This window comes from Polypterus senegalus, chromosome 10, assembly GCF_016835505.1.
Source record: "Polypterus senegalus isolate Bchr_013 chromosome 10, ASM1683550v1, whole genome shotgun sequence".
Taxonomy (NCBI): domain Eukaryota; kingdom Metazoa; phylum Chordata; class Cladistia; order Polypteriformes; family Polypteridae; genus Polypterus; species Polypterus senegalus.
Window position 1 is genome coordinate 126447621 of NC_053163.1, and position 17706 is coordinate 126465326.

At 40.4% G+C, this 17706-nt stretch overlaps 1 protein-coding gene across 2 annotated transcripts in view; it reads right to left on the reverse strand.

Annotated features, from left to right (window-relative positions):
* trpc5a (transient receptor potential cation channel, subfamily C, member 5a) overlaps positions 1-14508 on the reverse strand; it is a 249999-nt gene extending 235491 nt beyond the window's left edge. For both annotated transcript variants that reach the window (XM_039766551.1, XM_039766550.1), the window contains exon 1: positions 13301-14508. The gene's annotated coding sequence lies outside the window, so the exon portion shown is untranslated. The remainder of the gene's footprint in view (positions 1-13300) is intronic.
* Positions 14509-17706: the final 3198 nt, after the last annotated feature.

Below are 17706 nucleotides of genomic sequence, written 5' to 3' on the forward strand. Positions count from 1 at the left end.
GCTGCTGAGCTTAGCACTGTATGCTCAGCTCATCAATTTAAATTTAGCAATTTCTAAAATATCAAGACAGATTACTTCAACCAGGTAAAAGAGTAATCCGACTGCCTAAGCATTTGCTTCATGAAATTTATTTTGTGTAGGGTCTACCCAGGGCTGCTGAAGGCACATGCAAAGCCAACGCATCTGCAAGTGAACAGACTGCAACAATCTGATGCCCAGGTTGTCCACAGCTGGCACCATGGCCTTGAACCCAGGCCATTGATTGTCATGACCAAGAATGGACTGGGCAAGGACGATGCATAAAACAGGATTTAGTTATAAAAAAAACAGTTTTCAAAGCATTTGGTGCAGACAACAGCAAATCAATAAATAATTCTGGTGGAGATTAACGTTCAATAAATACATACAAAAACACGTTAAAATCATAAGGTTAAAAACACAGTTGGGACCCACCCCTTTAAAACCTAACACAGTGCCTCCTTCTCAAACCAATGTCTCCTCTGCTCAACTTTTATGGTCTCCTCAGTGATAGGATGCTCTAATTCAGCAAGCAAAGTCAGCCCTCTAACTTATTTATATCCTTACCTTCATCCATTGGCATCTGTGGCCACCCCATGAGCCCTGCTCCCCACTCCTGCTGCTGTCCCTTGGAGTCCCGCAGGCATCTTTCAGAGTGGTTGGGTTCTCTTGCTCACCAGATGCTCAGCAGGATTGATCCTACCCATGAACATTGTCTGCTCACTCAGTTCAGGGCATCATTCCTAACCATTTGCCTCCACTCCCGACTCTTCTTTTCCTCTTTTCTGTTTAATCTCCCAATTCTCTTTTCATCCGTTGTCTTTCTCAGGCTTCATTATACACCTGTGGCTTTGGAGTCCTAATTACTATCTGTGGAGTGTTAACGTGGAACAGCTGTGCCAATCTCACCTATTAAGAGGTAATCAGCTTGCCTCGAAAATCAAACACTCCACGGCATCCAAGACTCAATGTTTTAAAACTAGAAAGTTGCACATAGCCATGGACCATAAACTCACTTCTCCATAAACAGAACTGTGTAGACTACAAAATCCTTAAGTGTAAGCAGGTTACTTGTAGAGAAATCTACATGCATATACAGGTCTCCCAGAGACCAATAACCAGGCTTCTCTAACTGGAATAAGGGTTTACATTGTGTCAGAGGTGCCAGGGGCGGCGACCCGGCCGGGACGCCATAAAGGACCGGAAGAGGGCGTGTGCCCGCATTGGATCACCACCCTGGTTGCTTTGGGGGCCACAGGTTAAGTGCATGGAAGCCCAACCCTGTAGGGGCCCATGGTAACCGCCAGGGGGTGCCCCAATGCCTTGGGAACCCTGGACCAAGGTACTTCCGCCACACCAGGAAGTGCTGGGGGAAAGAGAAGCAGGGACACCCGGAATGCTTCCGGGAGTACAGCTGGCACTTCCGCCACACAGGGGCGTGTCGGCGGGTGATTGCCAGGGAGCACCTGGAGCATATCTGGGTGAGGATAAAAGGGGCCGCCTCCCTTCATTCGAGGCTGGAGTCGGGTGGAAGAAGGACTAAGCAGAGGAGAGTGGAGGCGGCCTGAAAAGTGGAGGCATTGTGTGTTGGCCAGGACTTTGGGGACTTGGGGTTTGTGTGCACTTTTGGACTTTGTAAATAATGGTATTATAAATAAACATGTTTGTGGGTGAAAACAACATGTCTGCCTGTCTGTGCCCGGGTTACGTTCACAATTGCATTTTAAAAACTAGGTTTCTATGAATTAAAGCGCATGTATACGCACTCAATGTGGATTCAGTGAAAGATGAAAAATGGCTGTTTTAGACCACACCAACAGAAGAGAGGCTCATCTATTCGATATCTTGTGTTTTTTTGTACCACAACACAATGAATTCACCAAACCTGGAAAACATTTATACATTTTTAGGAAATAAATTAATTGGCTGTCAGTTAGTAGTTGGAAACTATGCTGATGTATTGCTAAAAGATATTGAGAGTATAAGGCAGGGGTTTCCAAATCTAATCCTAGAGGGCCACAGTGGCTACAGGTTTTCAGTCTAACCACCTTCTTAATTAGTGACCGCCTTTAGAGGGTAATTAATTTTATTTAACTGATTTGCTATTTAAGACTCGGACCCTTTTAAAGTTTTCTGCTTCATTTTAGTTGTCTTGCTTGTTATGCTTTTGAACCCATAATTGCTTATTTTAATCTTAAATAGTCATATTCACTTTTTTAATTGCTCCTTATTAGCAATAAGATGCAGATGACAAAGGAACTAGCAGTTCACCATCTAGCTTGTCTCCATTTGTGTGGATTCATCCTGCACTATTTGGTTTAATAAAGCACTCAGAAGGAAACCAAAGAGAAAGTAAAGAAGTGAAAATTACTCATCCATTTTAGGCTTCAAATCACTTGGATGATATCATTAGAAAGGAAGAAAAATCTATGATTTAAGAATGACCTGACATTGCAGAGTTAAAACGCCAACAAGTCATAAAATTAAATCAGATCTCTTACTGGCAAGGATTGTTTTCTAATTAAGCACCTACAGCTTTACTGTTGCCCACCAGGACCAACATTGATCACCCTTGGTATAAAGGATCATAGAAAGAGATGTAGTCGAAAAACCAAGCAAAGGTCGAAATCACAAAATGAAGTAAGAATAACACCAACGCCCAACATGTGAAACAGAAACTTAAGTCAAGAGATGTGTCAAGTAAAGAAACATGAAATTTCTGAAAAGTAATTGCTTGTTTATCTGTAATTTTAGATAGAGATAAGATGTCAGTGATGACCTTTTATCCCATTGCACTAGAGATGTCACATACCGCAAATATCTGGGACATAACCAAGGCGACGGGACAAAACCCCACAAATCAATGTCCGCAACATTACAGATAAATGTCAATAATCATAATTACAGGAGAAAAACATAAACTAATTGATAAAAAACAACGCTGAGCTCAAACAACATTATGTAAAGAAAGAGAAAATGGATAAAAAAACAAAACAGCTGAAAAGTTGTGAGGCGGTTCTATAATCCGTCATCCCCTGTGATCACCAAAAACGTTTAATCTGACATCCTTAAGGCGATGAGATCCAGCAATGGCAGTCATTAAGTGTGACATGCTCTCCAACTGATTGTTGTGTAGTGTGCCACTGGCTTTAGCTGACTGCCCTAACAACGGAACACCTGATTAATCAGAAGACCCCGTCTCCCCCCATGGACTTCACCTTATGTTTAATACAAAAGGAACAGGACAGTAATAAAGAACAAGTAACAAAATGGAAATCTAGGATCAGATCATTAACAATTAATTGATTTAAGACAAAGACGAAGTAAATACAAATTTTTTACAAGTAAGAAATAATAATACATTTTATTTATATAGCACTTTTCCCATATAATTAATAAATGATTAGAAAATAAACAGAATAAACAAAATCAAAGCCAGAGGCCATGCCCTGAGAAAACTCTGACAGCTAGCCCCCTGCCACTGGAGCTATCACAAAGTCGGCCTGCAAAACTAAGCTTAACATTTTCTTTCACACAAAATCTTTACCCACCAAAGGCACTGTGCTGCCTGCAACTTTTAAAATGAACAAATTATAACCATAAAAAAAACACAGGAGAGTGTTTGTTACATCACAGAGGATGAAAACACTAAACAGAAATTGTACTCTGGAAAGAGTGAAAGAACCTTTGAAGGGGAGAAATCACAGTCTCGAGTGCTTAGCCGGAGACCTGGAATTCTCAGCACTAGTCTATCTGTTTAGTTCTTTTTGAAGACACTCTTTCCCCATTTTTAAGGAAATCACAGAAAGAGTTTCAGTGGAACCCTAAGCTCTTAAATAGGTCACGCCAGATTCTCTTTGAACAGGTAAACGCAAGGCAAAATGCAGCAACAAGAAAGCATCTGCAAGAAAGCAAATACATCATGGAGATGAAGACAGAAAACACAATGACACAATGCCTAATATTCATTTGGAAAGAAATAAATGTAAACATTCCCCTTGAAAATAACATAATACATTTAATTTTCTGGAGATCTTGACAGAAATACCTTGAATACAATATGACATGGCACTAAATCATTTTGATTCATACTGGTGCATTTTTTCCCCTTTAATCTAATGTTACATTTTTTTTTTTACTTTATCAGGTTCATCAATAAATCATAATTTCATATAGCACCTTATTACAAGGACCTGCCTGTGTCAATTGCTTCATTATTTCTTATTCTTTTTAATCAAGATGTTTCACTTAACAGATGCTAGGATTGACTGCGTCACCTTTCCATTTTGCAAAAATTCTACCCACTGAAGCGTGGCAAGCATTGAAACAGTAAAATGTTTGAACAGCACAGCTTGAGGCTGACATTACACAGATACTTTACTTTTAACTAGTCTGAATTTTTAGTGAGGGTAGTGGGGGCTGCTGCCTCACGGTTTCAACGTTGGGGGTTCAAGCCTCAGTAGGGTCGCCGTCTAAGTGAATTTTCCACATATTCTGCATGCCTGTGTTGGTTATTCAACCAGTACTCTAATTTTCCTCCCTCGTCCGATATTACATTAATTACCAACTCTATGTTGGCACCATATGGTGTGCAAATTTTCCCAGTGAAACTAGCACAACATCCAGAGCTGGTATCTAAGGATACCAGGATAAGCATCAGCCTCCAGTGACCCTGAACTGAATTAAGCAGGGTGGAAAATGAACGTATGCACAAATATTTCAGACTGAATTTGACTTTGCGCAGTCACCAGGCTGCAGTGCCAGCAGGTGTTGCTCACATCGCCATTAGCACTTCCATCATTCTTTTAATAATACTACAAGACCACATATGCCTCAAATTGGCAAGTGAATACGAACGTTCTATCAGGTTAGCTGAATTGGTTGTGTGTGTGTGTGTGTGTTGTGTGTGTGTGTGTGTGTTGTGTGTGTGTGTGTGTGTGTGTGTGTGTGTGTGTTCACCCTGCGATGGACTGGTGTCCTGTCCAGAGTTTGTTCCTGCCTTGTACCCAGTGCTAGCATGGATAGGCTCTAGAACACTCCACAGTGACCCTTGTCTGGATTAATTAAGCGGGTAAGAAAATGACAGGACATATCTAAAAAGATACCAATGTGTCAAAGGTATACATTGAAAAAGTAGTTTAAATTATTTCATGTCATTTTGAATTATTTTTTGGAGCTGGACTCAAAAATGGAAACCATTTTTCTCTATCATGTAACATTTTTTCACAAAACACATTTTTTAACTCTCAATTGTAGGTTTTATATTGTTTTTGCAGTATAAGCAATTAAATATCAATATTTTATTTTAATAATTTGTTTGAATTTATATAAATGTAATTATATTTTATTATTAAAATCTGTGTTTAAAGGAAAACAATTATTTTATTTGATAATAATGTCAGACTGCGGTGGGTTGGCACCCTGCCCAGGATTGGTTCCTGCCTCGTGCCCTGTGTTGGCTGGGATTGGCTCCAGAAGACCCCCGTGACTCTGTGTTCGGATTCGGCGGGTTGGAAAATGGATGGATGGATAATGTCAGAATGTAGCTAGAATTGAACATGATCAGGAGTCTTAGCAGCAGACAGAGCATACACAATTCCTAGGTTTTTCTCTGAGTTTGGAACAGCAGAGGCAAGAACTGACATTGGGATCAGAAGGAATGGCCAGCTTGAAAAGAGACACAGCTTGGTGGCAAAAACATGAAGTGCCGCCACCACCACCACCACCACTGCCTCATATTAAGCTTGGTTTAATGAAGCAGTTTATCGAAGCCCTATCAAAAGATGGAGCCTGTTTAATATATTTGTGCTGAACGTTTCTGGGGATGTCTGAGGCTAAACTGATCAGATATTAGCAAACTGACTTCTGATTAGGTTAGATTAGATTAGATTAGATTAGATTAGATTAGATTAGATTAGATTAGATTAATTTTATTAATCCAATGGGGAAATGCTGGTGATTTGATTATATGGTGAATTAACCTGGAACCTGGGGGCTTAGGTATCATTGAAAGAAAGTTTTTAGGTAACAATCAAGATCCAAATTATAAAGAAACTGTGACAATGGATTAGTTCAATTTAGAGAAATGAGTTGCAACATGAGTCTCAAAGGTCATTTTTTGGGTTTGCATTTGAAATTTTTTCCTTGAGTAAAGAGCAGGATGAAAGGTTCTATCGGGATTTCAAGGACATGGAAAGAAGGTGCCAGGGATGTGGGGATGTCAGTATGATGGCAGACTACTGCTGGACACACCAAGAAAGATGTAAAAAACCACAGGTCAGCAAACAAAGTTTTTTATCAAAAAACTAGGAAGTGACAAAAAACTAGAGAAGTCAGATGTAAGTCAACACATCTCTATTGTATTTTTCTTTACATATATGTTTAAAAATATTAGATTGGCTAAATGTTGTTATGATAAATTGATTTTGAACAACATTGTATACATGAATGAACTGTAATTTGTCAGTCATTTTCTAACCTGCTTAGTCCTGAATGGGGTCATGGGGGTCTGCTGGACCCTATCTCAGCTCAGACAGGGTACAAGGCAGGAACAAATCATGGAGAAGGTGACAGTCCATTGAAGGGTGAACACACACACACACACCCACAACTCCAACCACAAACCACACACTAGGGCCAATTTAGCCTCACCAATCCACCTAACCTGCATGTCTTTGGACTGTGAGAAGAAACCCAGGCAGACACGGGGAGAACATGAAAACTCTACACAGGGAGGACCCCGGATGCAAACCCTGGTCTCCTTACTGCAAGGCAGCAATGCAACCACTGTGCCATCGTGCCGTAAAACTGTTGAACAATTTTAATTACATTAGTTTTCAATTTTGCACTTACATGTGAAGTGATGGAAACATTCTAATTATATATTTTTTGAGTTTTTGAATGCAAATAAAAATAACTATTCACAATTAAAACAATTTGGTATAAGGTTTATTTTTGCAGAACTATGTGCACATAAATCAGGAAATAACAAAAAAGCAAAAGTGCCACAGCATTGTGAACCATGACCCCCTATAATGACTTGTGCATTCAGCCAGTGGCAACAATAGCAATGTTTTGACTACTTCACAGACCCTAAAATCCTACGATGGTCGCAGCCTAAATGACTTATTTCTAAATTTCAAGGTGATTTGGTGTTCAGACAATGAAACTACCACACATAATTAATTACAAAAAGCAAAGCGTAACTTGAGGGAGAAAAATTCTCTCTTTAAACGTGGCAGAGACATTGCAGGTCTGAATGCTTCGTTAGTCCTCAGCAGAGTCATGTTTGGTGACAATGCAAATGAATCCTGCTCAGTATCAACAATGTTCTCCCATGACTGAAACATGCATACTAATAGCCAGGAATGATAATTTGAAATTGGAGTGAAACCCTGATTGCATGTTGAGAGGTCAGTTTTCATTCTGCTGATTGTCGTCTGATTATGTAATTACATCTAAAATATTACGTTGGGCACACTGTATCCCCCAGGACAGGAAATCTGTTCCTTCATCTTCTCCTGCTCCTGTGAAACTGATGTGCTGAACATTAATCAACATACTTCTCCCAGGGGACAGCATGGCGGCACAGAGGGCTGCACTGTTACCTCACATAGCAGCACCCTGGGTTTGAATCTCCCATCCTGTTGGTGTCTGCAGTCTCTGTATTCTCTGTGTCTGCTTGTGTGTTCCTGGGTTAAATATCGGCTTTACTTCCACATCCACAAAGACATAATGATTCTAAATGGGCTGCATTGAAGGTGTGTGTATGTGTGTGTACCAGAGTTAACCCTGTGATAAACTGAAACCTCATCTAGGACTTGTTCTTGCCTTGCACTCCGTGCTACCAGGATAGACTCTGACTAACCATCGATCCATCATGCCAGCCAATTTATACAGGGCATATTTATGGGGCAGCTGGAGCCTATCCCACCCAATATCAGGTGTAAGGCAAGAACAATTCCTGGGCAGTGGACCGTGTGCAAGATCATCACAGGGTGAACACACCAACACACACACGCAAACACACGGGACAATTTAACAATGTCAATTCACCTAACCTGCATGGCTTTGAACTATGGAAGGAAACCCATGCAGATACAGGTCCCGGTCACAAACCCCAGCCTCCTTACTGAAAGGCATCAGGACTGAAACTGCACCATCATGCCACCCAAAACCATGAACTGGATTAAACAAGCTTTAGAATATTATGTTATGGTTCTTCATCTTGGATGCAGTCTGAATAAAATTGGGCATAAGATAGGAGCCATTCCTAGCGAAGATGCTTTATTTAACTGGGCACACTCATGTATGCATCCTCCCACACTCCTACCAGGGCCAGTTTACAGCTGACCTCACGTGTTTAAAGAAACAAAAAAGACTGTAAACATGTAAAGGCTCACAACAAACAAAGCTAAGCATCTTGTAACTGGTTCAAGAGAAAACAAGCCTAATGCGGCATTTGCTCTCTGTAATTCTCACATTCTGCGTCTGTCTGTCTGTGTGAGGAGTCTCCTCATTCATCTCCCGGCTGATGTCTCCAGCCTTCTCCTCTCTTGTATTCAAAAACTAACATTTTCATCTGTTATCTTTGGCAGGTGGGATTCTGAATCGACATTAACCCCTCCTTTATCTCACGTGCTGCTGGCTGCTTGCAGTTTCACTAAGCAACACTCCAGAGTACCACCTGCATTAGGAGGCATTGCGTATTTATTTGCGGGTAATTACTGCAGAGATCCCAGTGCATGGGCCCCTTTGAATTCCACGTGGGGGTTTGCAGGTCTGCTCATGTCTGAGTTTTCTCCCACCCATGTATTGACATATCGATATTGGGTTACTTTGCACCTCTAACCTGCCCAAAAGTATGGGTGCTTATGTGAGTATGCCCAAATCCTTCCCAGAATTGGTACCTGCTTTGCAGATGCTGCCAGGTCAGGCTCTAATTCTCTGCAACCCTTATTGAACTCAGCAAATTAAAAAATGGGTGAGTATTAAAAATAATATGATAATTATTATATTATTCAGCAAAACTACATTTAATACATTAATCAATTTCATGAGCACACTTTGTCTTATCAGAGTTGGAGAGACTGTAAGCTTCATCTGGTAGAAGAAGGTACAAGGCAGTATCCGGCTCTGGATGAGATGCCAGTCTGTTAGAGGGCACGCTCACCTTCTGGGCCAATTGAGATCCCCCAGCAAATTATCTTTAAACTGTGAGAGAAAGCTGGAGCTCCAGAAGTAGACGCACATGAATATGGAAGAGAGCCTGCAGACGCCGAAACACAACTGTCTGGCCATGCTGCTCACAGACTTCAGAGTGAACCAATCACAGGCCCCGTGCACAGAATAATGTGACGCTGTCCACGCTATATTGTGGTGAGATATTTAATAACATAATCTAAAAATAAACAGAAAATCAAGAAAATACTATTAAAAAGAACATTTTATCCATATTAAAGATGTCCTTTTTCCTTTTCTCCATTGTTATGAATTGTCTTTGGTCAGTTGATCAGAAAAATCTTGATGTCATATAGTTCCTTTTATTACAGCCTGACCCTGGCAGTTACTTCATTATTTCTTAAACGTTTTAACTAAGATATTTAGTCTCCTGACCCTAGAAAGGTCTACATGAGCTTTCTAATGCACAAAAACTCCGCCTGCCAAAGCGTGATGGGCACTGAAGCAGTAAAACATTTGAACAGCAGAGCTTGAGGCTGACTTTACTCAAATGTCATCTTTTTAGTTATACTCATTGTGTAATGGGTGGCACAAAGCTATAATGGTTGGATTGATCTAAACTTAGCTCTGAATCCTTGTCTGGTCATCGTCTGTTTGGTGGCTGGATGCTCTCCTTTTGCCTGAGTGTCTTTTTTTTTTATTTTCCAGGGCACACTGGTTTTCCTCACACTTCTTAAAGGTATTTGTATTAGGTTAACTGGTGGGTATAAATTAACCTGGTATGGTGTGCTTATGCCAAGTGGTGCTTTGGCACCCTGTGCCAGGTTAGTTTCTGCCTCAGACTCTATGTACTGTAGTGGAGTAAGGCTCCAGCCATCATGACCAACATTATATTCAATAATGAGTGAACAGACGGATGTATTTTTGTATTTGATTTGCTCGTTTCTGCCCTCCATAGGTTTATTTGTCTCCTATCGCCAATCGTAGGAGTTTTTGGTTTTCCTCTTCTCCATATCAGCTGGTCAGACATTCACATTCAAGAATCAAGAACTTCATCTAAATCCTAAATCAACAGAAATTGCTATGAACTGTTATATTTGTTTTTGTATCTTTCATTACCTTTAATAACATCAGACCGTTTCTACTCAGTGGGTTGCCATGTACACATGACTGGGTAAAATGTAGATATATACTGTATATATTTATTTTTATATATATTAATTAGATCTGGTTTCTTTATTGCCTGCCATAATGTATAAATATTTTAATTAGAAATCCTTTCTCTGATAAGCATAAAAGTTTGTTCTGTACTTATACTCTACAATATCTGGCTGATTTTCCATTTAGTATACTTACATTTATTAGAAATGATTATAGTATTCATAATCCAAGTGGTATATTGTATCTTTGTTTTTGTTGATAAATCTATGGAAAGCCCCTTGAGTTGCATGTAAACATATGATAAGGTGCTATATAAATAAATAAAGTTAAATAAGTTATTGCGTATAACATGCAAGGAAAAGTAGCTTTACTCCATCCTTCCCTTTAAGCGGCTGCATGCCTCTTCTCCCATTATAGCGCAAATTATATTTAGTTAAGAACATAAGAAATGTGACAAATAAGAGGAGACCATTCAGTCCGTCAAACCTGTTTGTTTAGCTAATAGCTAAGCTCTCCCATGCAGTCTTCTTAAAGATTTTCCCAGTTTCTGCATCAACTCCATGACGCTGTAGTTTGTTCCCGAGTCCCACTTTGCATAAAGAAGTGCTTCCTGGCTTCAGTATTAAATGAACATCCCCTTCATTTAAGTCTGATGTCCTTGAGAACGTGATTGTCCCTATTTAATTAAAAGGGCAGCACAATGGCACAGTACCAGTGCCTCTGCATCATAATATTGAGGCAGGATTAATGGCCTGGGTCCCCACTGCGTGGAGCTTGAGTGTTAGATAGATAGATAGATAGATAGATAGATAGATAGATAGATAGATAGATAGATAGATAGATAGATAGATAGATAGATAGATACTTTATTAATCCCAAGGGGAAATTCACATAATCCAGCAGCAGTATACTGATACAAAAAACAATATTAAATTAAAGAGTAATAAAAATGCATGTAAAAACAGACAATAACTTTGAATAATGTTAGCATTTACCCCCAAAGGTGGAACTGAAGAGTCGCATAGTGTGGGGGAGGAACGAGGAACAGTCTGTCTGTGGAGCTACTCCTCTGCCTGGAGATGACACTGTTAAGTGGATGCAGTGTATTCTCCATGATTGACAGGAGTTTGCTCAGCGCCCATCACTCTGCCACAAATGTTAAACTGTCCAGCTTCATTCCTACAATAGAGACTGCCTTCCTAACAAGTTGTCCAGGTGTGAGGTGTCCTTCATCTTTATGCTACCTCCCCAGCACACCACCGTATAGAAGAGGGCACTCGCCACAACCGTCTGGTAGAACATCTGCAGCATCTTATTGCAGATGTTGAAGGGCAGCAACCTTCTAAGGAAGTATAGTCAGAGTGTTCTCCTCCTGTCTGAGATGGTTTCCTCATGTTGCTCCAGAGTCCTCCCAAAGTCCAAAGGCATGCTGGTTAGGTGGGTTGGCATATTTAAACTGGTCCTAGTGTATGTGTGTATGTGTGTGTTCATCCTGCGATGGACTGGTGCCTTGCTTCTGCCTTGTGCTTGTATGCTCATTGAGCACAGTGCCAACCCTACACAGGATAAAGTGGATGGATGTTTAATTATGTGCTATGGCAGCCTGTTCATGATAGAACATATTTATGTAACACAGCACATCCAGCAATAAATGTTGATTTAATTAGTAAATGTCACCAACAAATAACTAAAGAATGAATGTCTCATATTGCACTCACTAGTGTAAAGTGTTACCATCTGCGTCTTCCCACGTGGCGTGTTCCTCTTAGGATGTAAAGCTCTCACTATGAAATTCGTTATATAAAACACAGGTTGACTGACTGGGATGCACTAGATGGGGTTGCTTTCATGCTTATCCAGACCCAGTCTTTGTGGAGTTTGCTCGTTCTCCCCCTACTCCCGTGTAGTTTCCCTTCCTGCATCCCTCCCAGGCCAGACAGTTGCCCACTTATGAGCTGCCATCCTTGCCAACTTTGTGCCCTGTATTGCGCACTTGTACCCGCCCGCTCCCAGTGACCCTGAAATGGAAATAGCAAGTTGACAAAATGATTGGATCGATGAACGGTTAATTTAAGGCATTGATATTTGAATGACACGGCCTTGACCGGGAGAGATGTTAAGCAGGTGCAAGAAGAAGGTACGGGCGAGTGTTGGCAGTGACAGCAGCCACGTTGAAATAATCACATTGAGTGTCTAATAAACACAAACAGCACCACCATCATCGATCCCAATCGCGCACACGTTCAGTCCTGTGCTGCCTCAGAAAGAATCAATACTGGAAGACGACCGTACGAGTAAAATCCCAGCCCTGTCCATCTGAGACTTGTCAATCGTGCGTATCAACTTCTCCAGATTCTTAAACCATCTTCTCTAATGAGAGCAACTGATCATAATTCAAAATGCATGCATAATGAAATGTGCATGTTAAAGGGGTTGAGTTCCGTAATGAATAAAAAAAACGACTGATCCCCCCTTCATTTTTTCCCTTTTATTACCGTAATTCCACCAAAACATAATTACGCACTTGTTTACAAAAATTCCCCCAGTGTCGAACATCAGCATTTAGTGTTTAGAGATGTTTTGTATCCTCGTTAAGTTAAAAAATCCACTTAGCTTTTTTAGCTCGTGGTGAAAAGATTGCCTTCCTATACGAGGTACAGTAGTTATATAACACGTTGAGTGGCTACAGTAACAATGTGAATATTAGAAGTGCGTTATTCGTCACTAAATATATATTCATTTTTATTAACATCAGTAGCAAGGATAATACAACAAGAGTGGGAAGTGTCATAATATTACTGTGTTAAAAATTCAGCTTTTAGGTAGAGAGCAGCACAAGCGCGCGCGTCAGATGAAAATTAATTTTTTCTCGCTACTAGGAAAAATAAATAAATAGAACACATGAGAGAAGAAAAGCAAAGAAAAAAAGACGACTGCTTACTTGCAGAGCTGGAACTGAGATGGAGGTCCAAACGAAGGATCACATCTTCATTGAGCTGACAGACACGGGGACAAGCGCCGATGCCTACAGCTGTCACCATCGGCGGCTCGATTCCTTGGCCATGTTTCGCTTGAAACCGCAACGCTCCGCTGCCGTCTAAATCGCCGAGCAGGGACGAAGAAGACGCAGAAGCACTGGCACTTGCCTTCCTCGTGAAAAGAATCCGATGAGCGTAAAATAGTCATCCGAATCCTCCGCGCGGAGAGCGCTTCTTCGCAGAATACAGATGTGCGTCTGAAAGCGAGCCGAACGAATGTGTGTGTGTGAGAGAGTGTGCGTGCGCGTGTCTCCTTGCCTGCCTCAGATCGGGCTTGGCTCTTGCGCCTGGTCTCCTGTCACAAATCACCCCGATCCCGTGTCTTGCCCCCTGTCACATATCGCGCCACTCCTCTTACTGCGTTTAGTCCCGAGGCAAAGATTTTACTGTTCCTCGCTCGTGCTCCCCTGTGTGACATACAGTTCCCCGCTGGTCCTGCCTGCCCCTTTTCAGAAAGCTCCCTGGTCCTGCATGCCCCCTCCAGTTGTCATGGTTTTTGATCGAGCTCTCGGTCTATCCGCCTCTGTTTCATACCTTTCACACAAAGGGCGTCAGCGGCAACCAATAGCACTGCAATTAGGAAAATAGCTGCTTTCCTTCTCTACCCATCCCTCTCTTCGTCTCCTCTATTTATTCATCTCTAGTCCAGTAGCTTTTTGGTTCTTTCATTTAAAAAATGACTGCGCTCTTGAATGATTCTAGTATGGCATCATAAAATATACCTCAATGTTTAGAGATCATTATAACAACAGATGCCTACACTACACAGCCCAGCGTATGCTAGTGTCCTTGTTACGGGTCTTCGAGAAATGAAGCTCTTTTTCTTCAGTGCGCACAGATTATCTCTCGGTGCCTTGAACACCTTGCTGTCACATCTCATCAAATTTCAGAAGCCATGGCCTGACCAATGCTGGGATGTGAAATTAGATTGCCCCTACAATTGGATCAGAAATGATAAACTACAGAAACAGCGGATACTATGTAATAGGGCAGGCATTAAACTGAAATTTTACCTAGTCTAGTGGTCGGTCCAGATCGGAATACACCTGGAAGTCGATGGTTTCCAAGAAAATGTCCCTCACTTTTAATTCTTTCGAGCCCAATAGGTTAAAAAAACATACCTTTTTACTCGTTTAGGATGAACATAACCTGCGCTATCTCAATTGAATCTCATATAATGCCATTCTTTTAAAAGAGCCTCGCAGAGCTCACAATCTTGTAGAATTGAACAAGTGCAGGGTAGCAGGGCAGCACACCTCCATAAACCTGGGTTCAAATCTCAACCTTGCAACTGTCTCTGTGGAGTTTGCCATTTTATTTCTGTCATTGTTTTCCAGGTGTTACAAAGACATTCTGAGATGTTTTGGTTTGATGTGAAACGAATTTTTATGATCAATTATATTTTGAGTATTTGCAATTTAATGAATTTAACAGAATTGTAAAGAATATTTACAAAAGAACCCATGGATGTAACTAATTTCCACCCAAGAGGAGAAAATCTAAACTAAACTTGTAAAGTGAAACTTGATGCCTAACCCTTACCTATTATATAACAGGCAATGATAATGTAGCTACTGTATAAACTATTATTTTGGTTGTAGCTAAGAGAGCACAATGTTTATATTAGTTGTGTAATTTCTAAGTTATTGTTTTGACTGTTTTGTTAAACCCACCTTTTTTTATTTACATTTGATTGATAAACTGTGCCTGTGGTGGGCTGGCGCCCTTGCCCAGGGTTTGTTTTTCTGCTTTGCACCCTGTGTTGGCTGGGATTGGCTCCGGCAGACCCCCGTGATCCTGTGGTTGGGATTTAGCGGGTTGAATAATGGATGGATGATAACATAAGAAACATAGCTAAAGTTAGACCTCTTATATCATTGAAAGATGCGGAGAAATTAATTCACGCTTTTGTTTTCAGTCGACTAGATTACTGCAACGCACTCCTCTCAGGACTACCCAAAAAAGACATAAATCACTTGCAACGAGTGCAGAATGCAGCTGCTAGAATCCTAACTGGGAAAAGAAAATCCGAACACATTTCTCCAGTTTTGATGTCACTACACTGGTTGCCTGTGTCATTCAGGATTGACTTTAAAATACTGCTTATGGTTTATAAAGCCTTAAATAATCTCGCTCCATCTTATATATCGGAATGCCTGACACCTTATATTCCAAATCGTAACCTTAGATCTTCAAATGAGTGTCTCCTTATAATTCCAAAAGCTAAACTTAAAAGAAGTGGTGAGGCGGCCTTCTGCTGTTATGCACCCAAAATCTGGAATAGCCTGCCAATAGGAATTCACCAGTCAAATACAGTAGAGCACTTTAAAACACTGCTGAAAACACATTACTTTAACATGGCCTTTTTGTAACTTCACTTTAACTTAATACTGATACTCTGTATGTTCAATTCTTCATAATAATTATTCACAGTGGCTCCAAAATCCATACTGACCCCTACTCTCTTCTGTTTCTTTTTCCGGTTTCTTTGTGGTGGCGGCCTGCGCCACCACCACCTACTCAAAGCATCATGATGCACCAACATTGATGGACTGAAAGCCAGAAGTCTACGTGACCATCATCATCAGGTCCTTCCATGAAAACCCTAAATACAAAGAGGACTGTTTCATTTATGTTAGGTAGATTGCCCAGAGGGGACTGGGCGGTCTCTTGGTCTGGAACCCCTACAGATTTTATTTTTTCTCCAGCCTTTGGAGTTTTTTTTGTTTTTTCTGTCCACCCTGGCCATCGGACCTTACTCTTATTCTATGTTAATTAGTGTTGACTTATGTTTATCTTTTATTGTGTCTTCTATTTTTCTATTCATTTTGTAAAGCACTTTGAGCTACATTTTTTTGTATGAAAATGTGCTATATAAATAAATGTTGATTGATTGATTGAACCTGTAGTTGTAGATTTATTAGTTATTACATCTTTTTACTTGTGGCAATCAACTTTTTTTTTACCTGTCCTACTACACTTGCTGAACAAACAGAGCCCAGCGTAATGTTACCTGATTATGTTTACCTCTTTTAAGTCATTTTGAATAAAAGCGTCTGCCAAGCAAATACATGTAAATGTAAATTAATTGTAAAATTCAGAGCGGTGGAGCTCCTTTCTGGGTTTGGGTTGCATTATATCTGGCAGAATGGAGGAGAAAGGGTTAAAGTAAAATGTTGCAGTCCTTCAAGTGAAGAGTCGGTGTACTCCATACACTATTTATAGAGAACTGAGGCTCCTAAGGCCCTTCGCTTTCCATATTTGTTGGTGGCAGAAGTGATCCTTCTGAGTAGTAGCAATCACATGCATCCCGTCAGTATGGATTTCTGACATTGTATGGACTTGTGAGTACAGAGGCACGCTTCATTTGCATATGAATTGCTACTCTCTTTTTAACTTTACAGAACATCGTCTTTTGAATTTTTTCATTCACCATGACTTATTCATTGTAGAAATATATATATTTCTTATCATATCCCACTACCACCAATAAATATGTAAAGCCGAGAGTCTACACTAACTTCACTGAAGTATTTCCCCAAATTTTTTCCACAAAATGTGAGAAAAAGTGAGTGTATAAAAGAATGAGTATAGAGCACATCAGAGAAATTTTTTTTGATGGTGACGTGTTGCAGTTGTTTGAATATGCAAGTAAGAATTTCACTGTAGTCTGTGCACAGGACAATATTATTAATGTTACTACAGTACTATACTACTACTACATATATATTTGGCTACATGGCTACTATAAACTCGCCAGTAGATATGTCAGTGTGTACCTTATAATGAACTGGGGTCTTGTCTACTATTGTTGCCTGTTGTGCTCCCAACATAACCAGTAAAGCTCCATGTCTCTGTCACCGTGAACTGGAGTAAGTGGGTATGGAAATAGATAAAAGTAAAATGAATCTGTTGTATAGATATTTGCCAATGTACTGCAAACGACCTGGTTGCAGATTCTTATTTGTTACCTTTTGCTAAACATATAATGAGCTATTGTAGCTACCTGTTAGCAAATGCTCTCTAGCAGAATTCTTGCTCTTTGCTGTCTACATGCCAGATAGAAGTTCACTAAATGTTTGCACTGCAATCACATAAACAAATTCAGACATATGCTATATATCACTAGGAACATTAGATTCCTTATTTTCACAGACAGCAGGAAATAAAACATTGTCTTTTGTACTGTTAAAGAAATAAATGTTTGTATCTTGGTGGAAGTGTAGGATCACAGCCTTACAGACAGGACTAATTCACTTGTCCGCATAGCGTAAGCTGGTCAATGAAGTCCTGGTTTGCACAGCTTAAT